This window comes from Pelophylax lessonae, assembly GCF_965119305.1.
Source record: "Pelophylax lessonae genome assembly, chromosome: 5".
NCBI classification, from domain to species: Eukaryota; Metazoa; Chordata; class Amphibia; order Anura; family Ranidae; genus Pelophylax; species Pelophylax lessonae.
This window is the reverse complement of record NC_138772.1, coordinates 230507005-230520614: the sequence shown is the minus strand read 5'-3', so window position 1 is coordinate 230520614 and position 13610 is coordinate 230507005. Positions and strand designations below refer to the sequence as shown.

The 13610-nt window shown below is 48.5% G+C and overlaps 1 protein-coding gene across 2 annotated transcripts in view; it reads right to left on the bottom strand.

Moving 5' to 3' along the window:
- Positions 1–13610, bottom strand: part of SLC12A7 (solute carrier family 12 member 7) — a 550671-nt gene that overhangs the window by 297421 nt on the left and 239640 nt on the right. The gene's annotated exons all lie outside the window — the stretch shown is intronic.

The window sequence follows — 13610 nt, the reverse complement described above, 5'->3', positions numbered from 1 at the left end:
ACTGTAGTAATGTTTTTATCCTTTTATTGATAAACACAGGACATGCATACCTAACCGATAAGAGTCTCCTTTTGGGCCTTTTAAAAAACGGTGCAAAGAAACAAGCAGCTCTTATAAAGTAAGTACACTGGTCAAAAAAAATTAAAGGAACACTTTGAAAACACATCAGATCTCAATGGGAAAAAAATATGCTGGATATCTATACTAATATGGACTGTGTAATGTGTTAGGAATGAAAGGCTGCCATATTGTTTGAAGGAAATGAAAATTATCAACCTACAGAGGGCTGAATTCAAAGACACGCTGAAAAGCAAAGTGAAAAAATGATGCAGCAGGCTAGTCCATTTTGCTGAAATTTCATTGCAGAAACTCAAAATGGTACTCGGTAGTTTGTATGGCCCCCACGTGACACCGGAACATGCTCCTACTGAGACGACAGATGGTGTTCTGGGGTATTTCCTACCAGATCTGGATCAGGGCATCACTGAGCTTCTGAACAGACTGAGGTGTAACCTGGTGGCGTCGGATCGACCCGAAAGACAATGTCCCAGAGATGCGCTGCTAAATTTAGGTCAGGCGAGCATAGGTCCCATTCAATGGTATCAATTCCTTCATCCTCCAGGAAATGGCTGCATACTCTCGTCACATGAGGCCAGGTATTGTAGTGCACCAGGAGGCACCCAGGACCCACTGCACCAGGGTAGGGTCTGACAATGGGTCCAAGGATTTCATCCTGATACCTAATGGCAGTCAGGGTGCCATTGTCTAGCCTACAGAGGTCTGTGCATCCCTCCATGGATATGCCTCCCTAGACCATCACTGACCTACCACCAAACTGGTCATGCTGAAAGAGGTTACAGGCAGCATAACTATCTCAATGGCTTCTCCAGACCCTTTCACGTCTGTCACATGTGCTCAGGGTGAACCTGCTCCCATCTGTGAAAAGCACAGGGCGCCAGTGGCAGACCTGCCAATTCTGGTGTTCAATGGCAAATGCCAATCAAGCTCCACAGTGCCAGGCAGTGAGCACAGGGCCCATTAAAGGATGTTGGGCCCTCAAGTCACCTTCATGAAGTCCATTTGTAATTGTTTGGTCAGAGACATTCACATCAGTGGCCTGCTGGAGGTCATTTTGTAGGGCTCTGGCAGTGCTCATCCTGTTCCTCCTTGCACTAAAGATTGGTCCTTCTGATGGGTTAAGGACCTTCTTTGGTCCTGTCCAGCTCTCCTAGAGTAACTGTCTTTCTCCTGGAATCTCTTTCATGGTCTTGAGACTGTGCTTGGAGACACAGCAAACCTTCTGGCAATGGAACATATTGATGTGCTATCCTGGAGGAGTTGGAATGCCTGGACAACCTCTATAACTATAACTACTTAACTGACCATATCCCAGGGGTTTAACTGACTTGATGCTATACTCTGAATAAAAAGTGTTCCTTTAATTTTGTTGAGCAGTGTAGTACCCAGTTTTCCCAACTAAGATAAGGCACAAAGTAGTTTATCATTTTTTATACATTTGTCACAAGGGATATAAGCTGCCATTGCCAGAACCTTCTGTAAACACTATTTATTTTGCCTCACACAAAAGTAAAAATGAGAATATAAATCCGAATACAGCTCCAGTAAATGTTGTACTCCCTACTACTATTTTTATTTTGCTTGCAGGGAATGGGGGAATCTGTAAGTTGAACTACAGACTGTTTTAGTCTAAAATAACTTGGAAGTTTTATTTTAATAACATATATCATTTTCTTCTGCACATTGCTAAGCAATATTATTATACAGGATGTATAAAGCACCTTAATAGGAATTAAGGAGAGGACAAGAAGGGATTGGGTTCTCAGAAAGAAAAAGGTAAAATTAAAAAAATTGGATTTTTGTCTTACTGTAAAATCCTTTTCTCTGAAGGTCATTGACGGACACAGTCTGTTCTTCATAGCAGTAGGGTTATACTGCCCCCTACAGGAGTAGGACACTAAGCAGAAAAAAAGTTCTGGCTACGCCTATGGGCAGTCCAAGGGGGAACCCCTTGTCTCTGCTACAGGATGTCAGTTTTGTAACAAAGCAGTGTCAGAGAAAAACATTACCAACCCAACTCAAAATAGAGGGGCGGGTACTGCGTCCATCAATGAACTTCAGAGAAAGGGATTTTACGGTAAGACAAAAATCCAATTTTCTCTATCGTTCATTGGCGGATGCATTTTCTGTTCTTCATAGCAGAAGGGGTGTCCCAAAGCAGTGCCATAAAACATGAGGGGTGGGAACAGCAGAAAATAATTCCCCAAGGCTGAACCACAGCCAACCAAGTGCCCGAGTAGAATGCGCCTTAACAGGGAAAGGAGGAACCTGACCCTTAATTGAATAAACCTGCACCACCGTCTGTCTGATTCATCTGGAAATAGTCGCAGCAGACACAGGCAGCCCTTTCTGTCGTCCATCCGTGAGAACAAAGAGCGAATCTGACTTTAGAAAAGACTCAGTAGTCGCCAAGTACTTGGGATTGTCCGACCCACATCCAAAGTATGCAGTGCACTGTAAATTCCTTAGGATGCTTAGGACACAAGGAGGTTAACACAATGCCCTCATTTAACCACTTTACCACCGGAGGATTTTGCGGTCTTACGTCTGGGCCACTTTTTGCGATTTGGCGCTGTGAGACTTTAACTGACAATTGCGCGGTCGAGCGACGCCGTACCCAAAAGGAAATTTACGTCCTTTTTTTCCCACAAACAGAGATTTCTTTTGGTGGTATTTGATCACCTGTGCGATTTTTACTTTTTGAGCTGTAAACAAAAAAAGGGCGTTTAATTTGAAAAAATAACAATATTTTTAACATTTTTTTATATGAAATTCCCCCCAAAAAAGATGTAAAAACCAATTTTTTTTTAAATTTTAGTCCAATTTGTTTTCTGCTACCCATGTTTGGTAAAAAAAAAAAAAAATCACAATAAGCGTATTTTGATTGGTTTGTGCAAAAGTTATTGCGTTTACTAACTAAGGGAAAGTTTTATGTCATTTTTGGTGTTTTTTATTTTAACGAGTAATGGCGGCAATCTGCGATTTTTTTTTGCGGGACTGCGACATTGCGGCGGACAGATCGGACCCTTGACTGACATTTTTGACACTTTTGGGGGTACCAGTGACATTACTGCAGTAATCAGTGCTATATATATGCACTGTTACTGTAAAAATGACACTGGCAGGGAAGGGGTTAATTTTATTGGAGAGGGAGGGGTTAATGTATGCCTGGTGCTTACTGACGTGTGTGGGGGGAGGTGACTGAGTGACACAAGGACAGATCCAGGGTTCAGCCATGCTGAACCCTGCAATCTGACCCTGCCTGTCACTTAGGAGATCCGCCCGCTTGTGTTTACACAAGCAGGTGGATCTCCACACTAGATCCCCGACGATCGGGGAAGAGCGGCGGCGATCGCCGCTGCTCCTCCTCCCCTGGCTCGACTCCCGCTGTGACTGAACACAGCGGGAGCGAGCCTCCGGCGGCGCGCGCGTGCCGCCAAGAAAGGGGAGTGTCTGACGACGTAGTACTATGTCGTCAGACGATAACGAGCCACTCTGCCGCAGTAATATTACTGCAGGCAGACGTAAAGTGGTTAAATGGAAACTGTAAGGACGAATCCGGGCGAAGCACCACTTTATCCCTGTGAATCACCAGATAGGGAGAACAACAGGACAACGCCGCCAGTTCTGACACCCTGCACGCAGAAGTAATAGCCACCAAGAAGGCCACCTTCTGAGATAAGGTAAGCAGGGGAATCTCTCAAATATTTTCAAACTGAGGTTAATGGAGAACCGACAGCACCAAATTAGGATCCCAAGGTGGCAACGGAGGACGCACCGGAGGAGCCAAGTGTCCCACCCCCTGGATAAAGCAACGCACCAGGGAATGAGAGGCTAGTGGCATTTGGAAAAAAATTGCCAAGGCCGAAACCTGACCCTTGATAGTATTCAAGGCCAAATTTTGATCAACTCCCTGTTGAAGAAAAGCCAAGACCTGAGCCACCAAGTAAGAGCGAGGGGGGACCCCAAAAGACTCACACCCTTCAATATACGACTTCCATGTGCGATGATAGATCTTTCTAAAAGTCGCTTTTCTCGCTTTAAGTAGAGTGGAAATCACAGAAGTCGTCAAAGCCAGCGACCGTAAAGCAGAATGGAAATTGGTCCTTGAGACAGCAGATCTTCCCTGAGAGGAAGTCTCCAAGGAACATCTGTGACTAGCCTTACCAGGTCGGCATACCAAGCTCGGCGAGGCCAGTCCGGAGCCACAAGGATGACCGTAATCCCTTCCGCCTTGATCCTGCGAATAAGTTTTGGCAGCAACTTGAGGGAGGAAAAGCATATATCAGCTGATACTGACCCCCTGGAGCCATCAACGCATCTGTGGCATCTGCCAGAGGGTCCCAAACGCGGGCCACAAATCTCTGCACTTTCCTGTTGATCCGAGACACCAACAGATCTACGTCTAGAGTGCCCCAACCAAGGCACAGCTGCTGGAACACCTCCAGAAGGAGAGATCATTCCCCTGGAGCCAAGGTCTGTCCACTGAGGTAATTCGCTTGCCAATTTTCCACTCTAGGAAAGTGAACTGCGGAGAGAGCTGGAACAAAGTGTTACGCCCACTGAAGGATGCCTGCCACCTCCAAGGCTGCAAGGTCCCTGCTGGTGCCACCATGGTGATTGATATAAGCCACGGCCATGGCATTGTCCAATTGAATGTGCACTGGACAACCCTGAAGGTACTCCATTCAGTGGACTAGACAGAGCCCCCAGCTCCAGAGCATTGATCGGTAACCTGGATTCTTCCAGGGACCAGACCCCTTGAGCAGAAAACTTGCATTGAACCCCTCCCCACCTGGACAGACTGACATCCGTGGTGATCACTGTCCAATAAATGGGGAGGAAGGATTTTCCTTGTTTTAGTGTCGGGGACCGAAGACACCATAACAGGGACCCCCTGGTTACCTGGCTCAGCTGGACCTGATTGTCAAGAGAACTTGGATCTTTGTTCTCCAAATTCTTTTATTCTCGTGTGAAATTGAGCGAAATGTACCGCCTCAAATGGCCTCAAAAGGGCCATTAGTCCCAGAACTCTCATACAAGTCCGAAGGGACCACCATTTGTTGGACAGCAATAGCTGAATTGCAGTCTGAAGTGTTTGAAGTTTGTCCAGAGAAAGAAACACCCTGGCTGAGGACAAATCCAAAGTCAGGCCCAGATAATCCAGTCTCATGGAAGGGACCAGGGACAACTTCTGAAGGTTCAGAATCCACCCGAACTCCTCCAGAGTTCTCATGGTGATCTCCAAGTTTGTCCCTAGCACTGTGTGAGACTCTGCAAGGAGAATCAGATCGCCCAGGTAACCCAGGACCGATATTCCCCCACTGACGTAACAACGCCTGGACCGAGGCCAAGACCATTGTGAAGACACAAGGAGCAGAGGCGAAACCAAAGGGTAAAGCTACAAACTGATAGTGATCCTCTCCCACGGCAAAATGCAGAAACCGTTGAGGACCTGCGCATATTGGAATGTGGAGGTAGGCATCTTTGATGTCTAATGAGGCCAGGAAATCCCCCTGATGTAGGGAAGCCACCACCGTGCAAACGGATTGCATCTTAAATTTTTGAACCCGCACAAAACAATTCAGTGCCTTTAGGTCCAGGATTGGATGCACCTCTCCTTCCTTCCTGGGAACCGTAAATAGGTTTGAGTAAACGTTCCGAATTCAGAACCAGAACTATTACTCCTTGTTGTAACAGTTCCTGCACCGCCCCAAAGAGAGCCTGTAAGCGATCCGGGGACAGTCGCACATTGGAAAGGAAGAACCTTACCGGAGGGACGGTTTGTAATTCGATCTTGTAACCCGACCAAATAACCTCGTGTACCCACTGGTCTTGTATCCGGAATAGCCACAGGTCCAGGTACCAGCAAAGACTTCCCCCCTCCCAACCCCAAATATGGGTGAGGGCGCACCTTCAGGCCAAAGGGGCCTTTTCAGCAGGTCTGGAGAAACCCAATTTCTGTTTGCCAGACCAGGGTCGCTTGGATTCACCCGAGGGGGCCTTGAAGGCACTTGATCCCTTATCACTTGACCCTGAGGGACGAAAAAACTTTTTGTGCGCTGAAAAGGAGGGACCCCGCCTACGACAAGGGTCCTTACCGTTGTTAGCATGTGGAAGAAAGGTACTCTTACTCCCTGTAAGACATTTGATAATGTCATCAAGGGTAGCCCCGAACAGGCGATCACCTTGAAAAGGTAGATCAGACAAGGCTTTTTTGGAAGTCTGATCCGCAGACCAGCATCGTAGCCAAAGTTTACGCCTAATGACCACTGCCGACCCCGACAGACGCGGCAACAGTGCAGCCACATCCAGTGAGGCATTGCAAAGAAATTGCAGCCCATGAAACAACTGGTCTGCCAGCTCCGCAAAGGCGAGGAAAAACGTTTCCCCTCCAGGTCGCGGCCCACTAATTTAGCCCGTTCAGTCAAGGTTTGTGACACAAGGCAATAGTAAACACCGGGCTGAGTGCAGACCCCAACAGAGAGTACATATTGCAGGCAACAGACTCCGCCTTTCTAGCCGCTGGATCCTTAAAGGACGGGGAATCCTCCACTGGAATCATGGTAGCTTTATTGAGTCTGGAGACTGGAGGGTCCACCGTAGGTGGCACAGTCCACTTTTTAATAAGAGACTCCTCAAAGGGGTAGCGCCAAGCAATCCGCTTAGTGACCCCAGGGGGACACTTGGGGCGGACCCACTCTTTTTTGACCATATTGTCAAAATATGTGGGAAAGGGAAAACCCTTGATGCTCTGGATGGCTTGAGAGTGCTAAAAGTCATCTACGCCTCAGTCGCAGCTGAGTCCTCCATTTTTAGGGTCTCACGCACAGAAACAATCAGTGCGTCCACCAGCGTCTTTTTTTTTTGCGTGGTGGACGAGGGAGAGTGGTCATCCTCACTATCAAGAGAAGACAGGGCCTGAGGTAGTAGAGCCAGCAGGGAGACCCACGTCTGCGGAGACTAAATCAGAATCTGACCCGTTAGTTGAGGTAGGGGTAGGCGGGGGGCGTTTTTAGCACTTCGCCCCTTAAAGGCCACCTCCCCGCGGGACACAAAGGATTCCAGGACCGCTGACAGAGCATATATGGATGGCTGGAATCTGGAGGGCCCTGCGGCCTCCGAGAGAGGGTCAGGTGGGGAAACGTGTGCCACAGAGTCCATGGAACCCCGCCAAAAAAATTGAAAAAAACTTTTTTATAAAACAGCCCACCGTGCAATAGCGCCCCCAAAAGGTCAGGCACAAAAGCACTGAAGATCCCCAGCAGAGAGAGAGAGAGACCGCCCCAGACAACTGCACCAGAGATGCACCAGGAAGGCCCAGAATGTCTGTACAGCATGTGTCTGCAGCCATCTGTCAGCACTAGGTAAAAAGGAGGAGCTCCATCGCCAAAAAAACAGTAGTGACTCCAAAAACATGGCCGCCAGTAATTTTCAATGGGAATCCACTGAAAAATGGACACCGATCTTCTCAGCACATTGGCTACAGGAAAATGGCGACCCCACGCAGCCTGCAGAGCTTTTGGGGACCCCCCAGCCCCCTGGAAAGGATCAACAGGGTGCCCTCGCCCCCTCCATCAGCCTAACGCCCGGTCCCAGCCCCCGGGGGTAGGTTCAAGTGCCCCATAGCCCCAGTGGGGGATTGGGGGGACAGGAAAAAAAGTGAGGGGGAGGGGGGGGGGGACAGGAAAAAAAGGGGGGGGATTGCGTGACAGGACAGAGGTGAAACCAGGGGGTCTGACCGTCCTAAGGGGGGGCCCGCGTCCACCCCAAAACCCACCAGGGGAGAGGGGGGAACAATTACTCACCATACCTGGAACAGGCAGGCGCCATCTCCTGACAGAACCCCTCTCCACCCAAGTGGGGGGTTGTCGGCCAATAGGAACGCTGCAACTCAGGCCTAGACCCAGTCATGTGCGACCTGAAGGGACGTTGAACTCGTAGGGCCAGTCCCCGTCCGGTGGGACTATGTCGTGGCCGTCCTAGCACGGACCTGGGGTCTGCGTGTGCTTGCTGGCCGGCTGAGGTGACCACTGGATCTATAGATCCAGCCTATCGCCCAGATCCGGCTTGGTTGCTTGTAGATCTCACAGGAAAAGAAACTAGCTAGAAAAAAATCTTTTTTGCCAGGACCACAGATCCCTTCAAGGAACTAGGTCTTTACTCCTGACTAGGCAGATTAAAAACGGACATCCTATAGCAGAGAAAAGGGATATACCTCCTGGGACTACCCATAGGCGTAGCCAGAACATTTTTTCTGCCTAGTGTCCTACTCCTGTAGGGAGCAGTATAACCCTACTGCTATGAAGAACAGAGACTGTGTCCATCAATGAACGATAGAAAAACCTAAATTAGGAATAAATATAAATTAAAACTTTAGAGAGGAGCTCTATTCCTTAGACGCCTCTCATTCGCCGGAGGCCCGGGCAACCAGAAATTAAGAAAAGTCTGTTGCTTATTGTAGAGTCACAGGTTTAAAAAAACATGACATACATGAGCAATGATTAAGCACTTTGTGTGAAACGCATCTGCTGAACAGTGTGAATCCCTCGTGTGCAGTGGCGGCTGGTGCTCAAAATTTTTTTTTGGGGGGGGGGGGGGGCGCAAACAGAAAAATGTAATAGGCATTGCTTTGCGGCAAAAAACGCTGTAAAAAATTGCGTGACTTTGAGGTCGCAAAAGTATGAAAGGGGCCTTCAGTAATTAGGGTATAGTGTGCCCTCTTTCAATGCAGAGAGACCAGCGTGCCCCCTTTCAATGCAGAGAAACCAGCGTGCCCCCTTTCAATGCAGAGAAACCAGCGTGCCCCCCTTTCAATGCAGAGAGACCAGCGTGCCCCCCTTTCAATGCAGAGAGACCAGCGTGCCCCCTTTCAATGCACAGTGACCAGCATGCCCCCTTTCAATGCACAGTGACCAGTGTGCCCCCTTCAAAACAGCATGCCCCCTTTCAATGCAGTGACCAGCGTACATGCCCCCTTTCAATTCAGTGACCAGCGTACATGCCCCCTTTCAATGCAGTGACAAGCGTACATGCCCCCTTTCAATGCAGAGACCAGCGTACATGCCCCCTTCAATGCAGTGACCAGCTTACATACCCCCTTTCAATGTAATGACCAGCATACATGCCCCCTTTCAATGTAGTGACCAGCGTACATGCCCTCTTTAATGTAGTGACCTGCGTACATGCCCCATTCAATGTAGTGACCAGCGTACATGCCCCCTTCAATGCAGTGACAGCGTGCGTGCCCCCTTTCAATGTAGTGACCAGCGTACATGACCCTTTCAATGCAGAGACCAGCTGCGTGCGTGCCCCCTTCAATGCAGTGTGCCCCCCCACCCCAGACCAGTGCACTTACCTGGAGCCCTGGAGCAGTCCCGGCGGCGGCTTCTCCACGAGTCCTCCCGCTCCCGCCTCCTCCTCGGCCGATGGCACGGGGTTTGCCTTGCGGCCAATCAGGAAGCGCATATCAGACACGCTCCCTGATTGGACGGGAGGAGAATCCGTGTGGGTGGGCTCGGGACGCACTGCTCTGCGCCCCGGATCCACCCTTTGCATCACCCTATTAGAGCCTCTGGCTCTAATCAGGTGATGCCCAAAAAAAAAAAAAAAGCCCCATTGAACTCCATGCGTCCGGCGCCCCTGCATGCAGATTAGGGGGCCGGATAGGGGGGGGCGGCACCCCTGCGCCCCCAACACACCAGCCGCCACTGCTCGTGTGTCATGTTTTTTAAACCTGTGACTACAACAACAAACTTTTCTTCATTTCTGGATATACCGATTTTTGTTTCTTTGTTGCATGGACTTCTCAGGTTGCGGACCTCAGCAGGCACCTAGTTTTGTTGCCACAGCAGTATTAAGAGATCTTTAATTTGCAGACAGACTTGGAGCGGTGTATACTCCTTTTCGCCCGGGCCACCAGACTGACTGCTATTCGTGGCTGTTTGGCTGCCTCCAGTATCCCAACCTTGTCCGAGGAACAACGGTTGATATTGGAGTCCCGTTACCCGCTCTGAAATTGAAGAGACGGTGCAATCCCTTCCTAGCGGGAAAAGCCCAGGCCCTGATGGGTATACGAAAGCTTACTAGGCTATGTTTCTCCCCCTGCTGCTTGGGCCCATGTGCAGATATTTTAAATCCCTCACCAAGGGCACCCAGATACCCTCCGAGGCCCTATTAGCACACATTACGGTTCTTCCGAAAGAGGGTAAGGATCCAACCCTGGTTCAGAGCTACAGCCCGATCTCACTATTGAACGCAGATGTGAATCCTTGCAAAAATGTTGGCGAATAGACTAAAACATCTCATACCGCTTATTATACACCCTGACCAGACGGGATTCATCGCAGGTCAGGAAGCAAGGGATAATTCCCTTAGAGCTGTGCATCTTCTACACTGGGCTCGTACCAGTCCCACCGTTAGCCCCCTCCTCATCCTCTCCACAGATGCCAAAAAGGTTTTTGACCGTGTAAATTGGTCTTACCTACAGACAGTGCTGAAGACTCTAGGATTTGGCCCACACATTGTCCTGGGTCATGGCTTTGTATTCAACCCCTAGTGCTCAGGTCAGGATGAATGGCTCTCTCTCCCAGATTCCCAATTGGGAACGGCATGAGGCAGGGATGCCCCGTCACCCCTTCTTTTTACCCTTGTTCTGGAACCACTGCTACGAACTATACATACCAGGTGTCAATACTACAGAGCTATTGAGGGCAGGGACTGATGTGAATGTGCAATGTATATGTAAAGCGCTGCGTAAAATTGACAGCGCTATATAAAGACCTGAAATAAATAAATAATAATATTGTCCTACAGAGGATTTTGAATTGGCGCTTTCGTACTAAGTCCAAGATGTGGGACCCCTAGAAAAGTGGATGGCAGGTAGGAACTTAGCTTACGTGCCATGGCTACCAAAGGAATATAGGAGGCTGTCTGATGCTACCTCGCCCCTAACGTCTTAGGTCCTCCGAGTATAGGATAGGATAGTATGGGATAGGATTAATGGTCTTTACTCTCAAGCCCCCCCGATGTCCCCCTTGGCACCGCTCTGAGGTTTTTGCTGATTCCCCAGAGGGAACATGTAGTCTTCTTTGGGAGGTGGGTGGAAAATGGCAGCGTTTGCGGTGGCAAACTACTGGAGAATGGCAACCTCCCGACCCATGAGACCCTTAGGACACTTTATGGTAGCTTTCCAAAGGGCTTCTGGCAACATACCCAGATCCGACATTTCCTTGCCACACAGGGCCGCTCTATTAGGGACATAACCACACTTAAAACCTTTCAAACCCTTTTCATTGCCGATGAACCAGTCCCAAATATGATCTGTGAACTATATCAGTTGCTGAGTTCTGCCCTGCCTCATACGAAGACTATCTATATCCACGAGTGGGAAAGGGATCTTGGGATGGAGCTCTCAGAGGCGCAGCTGACTCATCTGTACCGGCTCACAGATTCTTGCTCTGTAGAGTCTAGAACACAAGAAATGAATTATAAGATATTGACTCGTTGGTATAAGGTGCCGGCGACCTTGTCCCGGATCTACTCTTCAGTCTCTGACCGCTGCTGAAGGGAGTGCAGTCAGCTGGGTACTATGATGCACCTATGGGGGGATTGCCCAGTGGTTAGGCCCTTCTGGGAAGACATTAGGCACCAGATAAAATACATTTTAGGCTTGATTATCCCTTTTTCCCCACTTCACTTTCTCCTTCACATTCCCTCAATGCCAATAAGCCAATATAAGAAAAGTGCTCTACAACACCTGCTAAAAGCAGGAAAAAGATATCTTCCAGTTCACTGGAAGACTGTTCGGGTTCCTAGCATGGAGGAGTGGGTACGAAAAAGCACAGGAGATAAAGGACGCTGAAGAATGGGTAGCGACACGTAGGGGAAGATGCACCCATATCTGGGCTCCGTGGAGAGAGCACATCCCTGACTCTACACTTACCTCATCCGCCTTGGACTTAGCAATACTGGAACTGGCAGAGCCATCCCTTGCGAGGTGCCATGAACAGGGGACTGTTCCCTAATCTCTAAAAGGCTGGTTCATCCTTCGTCCTGGTGTGGCGGTGGTGGTCATAGGTGTGAGCGATCAGTAATATTTGTATGAGTGCAAAGGTAGGTGCCATACTCTTCGTACTCCCTCTCTACATTCCCCCCTCTCCTCTCTTTTCTTCTATCTTTTCCTCTTTTTTTTTTCTCCCATGCCTGCTTGTCTAGATCGTATCAGATCAACATATCTTGATAGCCTATTGTGAGAAAGGCCCCAGTCGGTGCAGTGCCTGCCGGGGGGGCGTATAAGACGGTGGATCTGGTCCCTCTTGTCGTCCGACAAGACTAGGTCAGAGGAGGTATGATGGAGCCTTTGACGCCCGCCAACTTGGTCGGGGGGCAGGGCGGGGGGGGGACGGATCTGAAAGGTTATAGGTTTATATTATTCTTCATGGTTATTGAACCCAGAAGGCATTGCTATGCTGGGCAATGATTTGGGCAATACTCTTTTTTGCTCCGTAGTTCCCCTTTACGCTATCACAAAACTGTTTTGATGTCAGCTGTTATTACCTTGTTATTTTTGCGATCTCTAAATAAAGATTATATATAAAAAAAAAAATAATAATAATAATAATAACAACATCAGTAGGTCATACTATAGCCTCCATGGATGAAAGGGAACCTTAGTATTTAGGAGCTTTCTTAGCAGGTCTGGTGGAGTAAGAGGATTTCAAATGAACAGATGGGCTTGTTGTAGAGGGTAATGTTAGGATTGGGCACATGTATCATGTTCATGGGGGGGGGTCTTCAGGTTTGGGTGCCAAAGGAATGGACGGCAGCCTTGGACCTGTATAGCACCCTGTGGCTAACTCACTTGTTACACCACAAAACAAGGTAATCACCGAACATAGGATCAAGTGCTCAAAGCATGCGTTACAGGCCGGCCCCATTGATGCAGGGTCTGGGTATGGTTGCCAAGATTTAAAAATCGAGGGTGACTGATGCAGAAACCTAAGGACACTGGCAAACTGGAGACTCACAAAGCAGGCAGGGTTATATGGATACACCAGGGGCATAGCCTACAAAGCTTTTCTAGTGTCTGATCACCTGAAGGCAGTGACACATAACCCATGCTATAGGAATAATGTTCTGTACTGTACGATTAGGATAAACATTTTCCAGACAGTAATTTGTGTTCTTAACAGAAAATGTATTCACCACACCATGAAGGTAGACTTCTTTCTTTCTTTAACATGATGTCAAACTATAGGGAGTACACTAGTAGGTGAAACATCCTATACTTTACACATGTTACTATTGACTACGGAGTCAAGTTATCCTATAGATTTCTTGCTGAAAGCACAGTATACCTGCTATAATTCTCTTATCCAGCCACTCAACTGCTGTGCCTTATATAAAAAATACATACCAACTTTTACTTTGCTATAAAAGGTTCTGACTTCCTGACTTGACATGAGGTACAAGCCCTGTTCCTAAGTGTCGCTATGCTCCACGCACCCGTCCCCTGGTAAGTGAGCATGCTT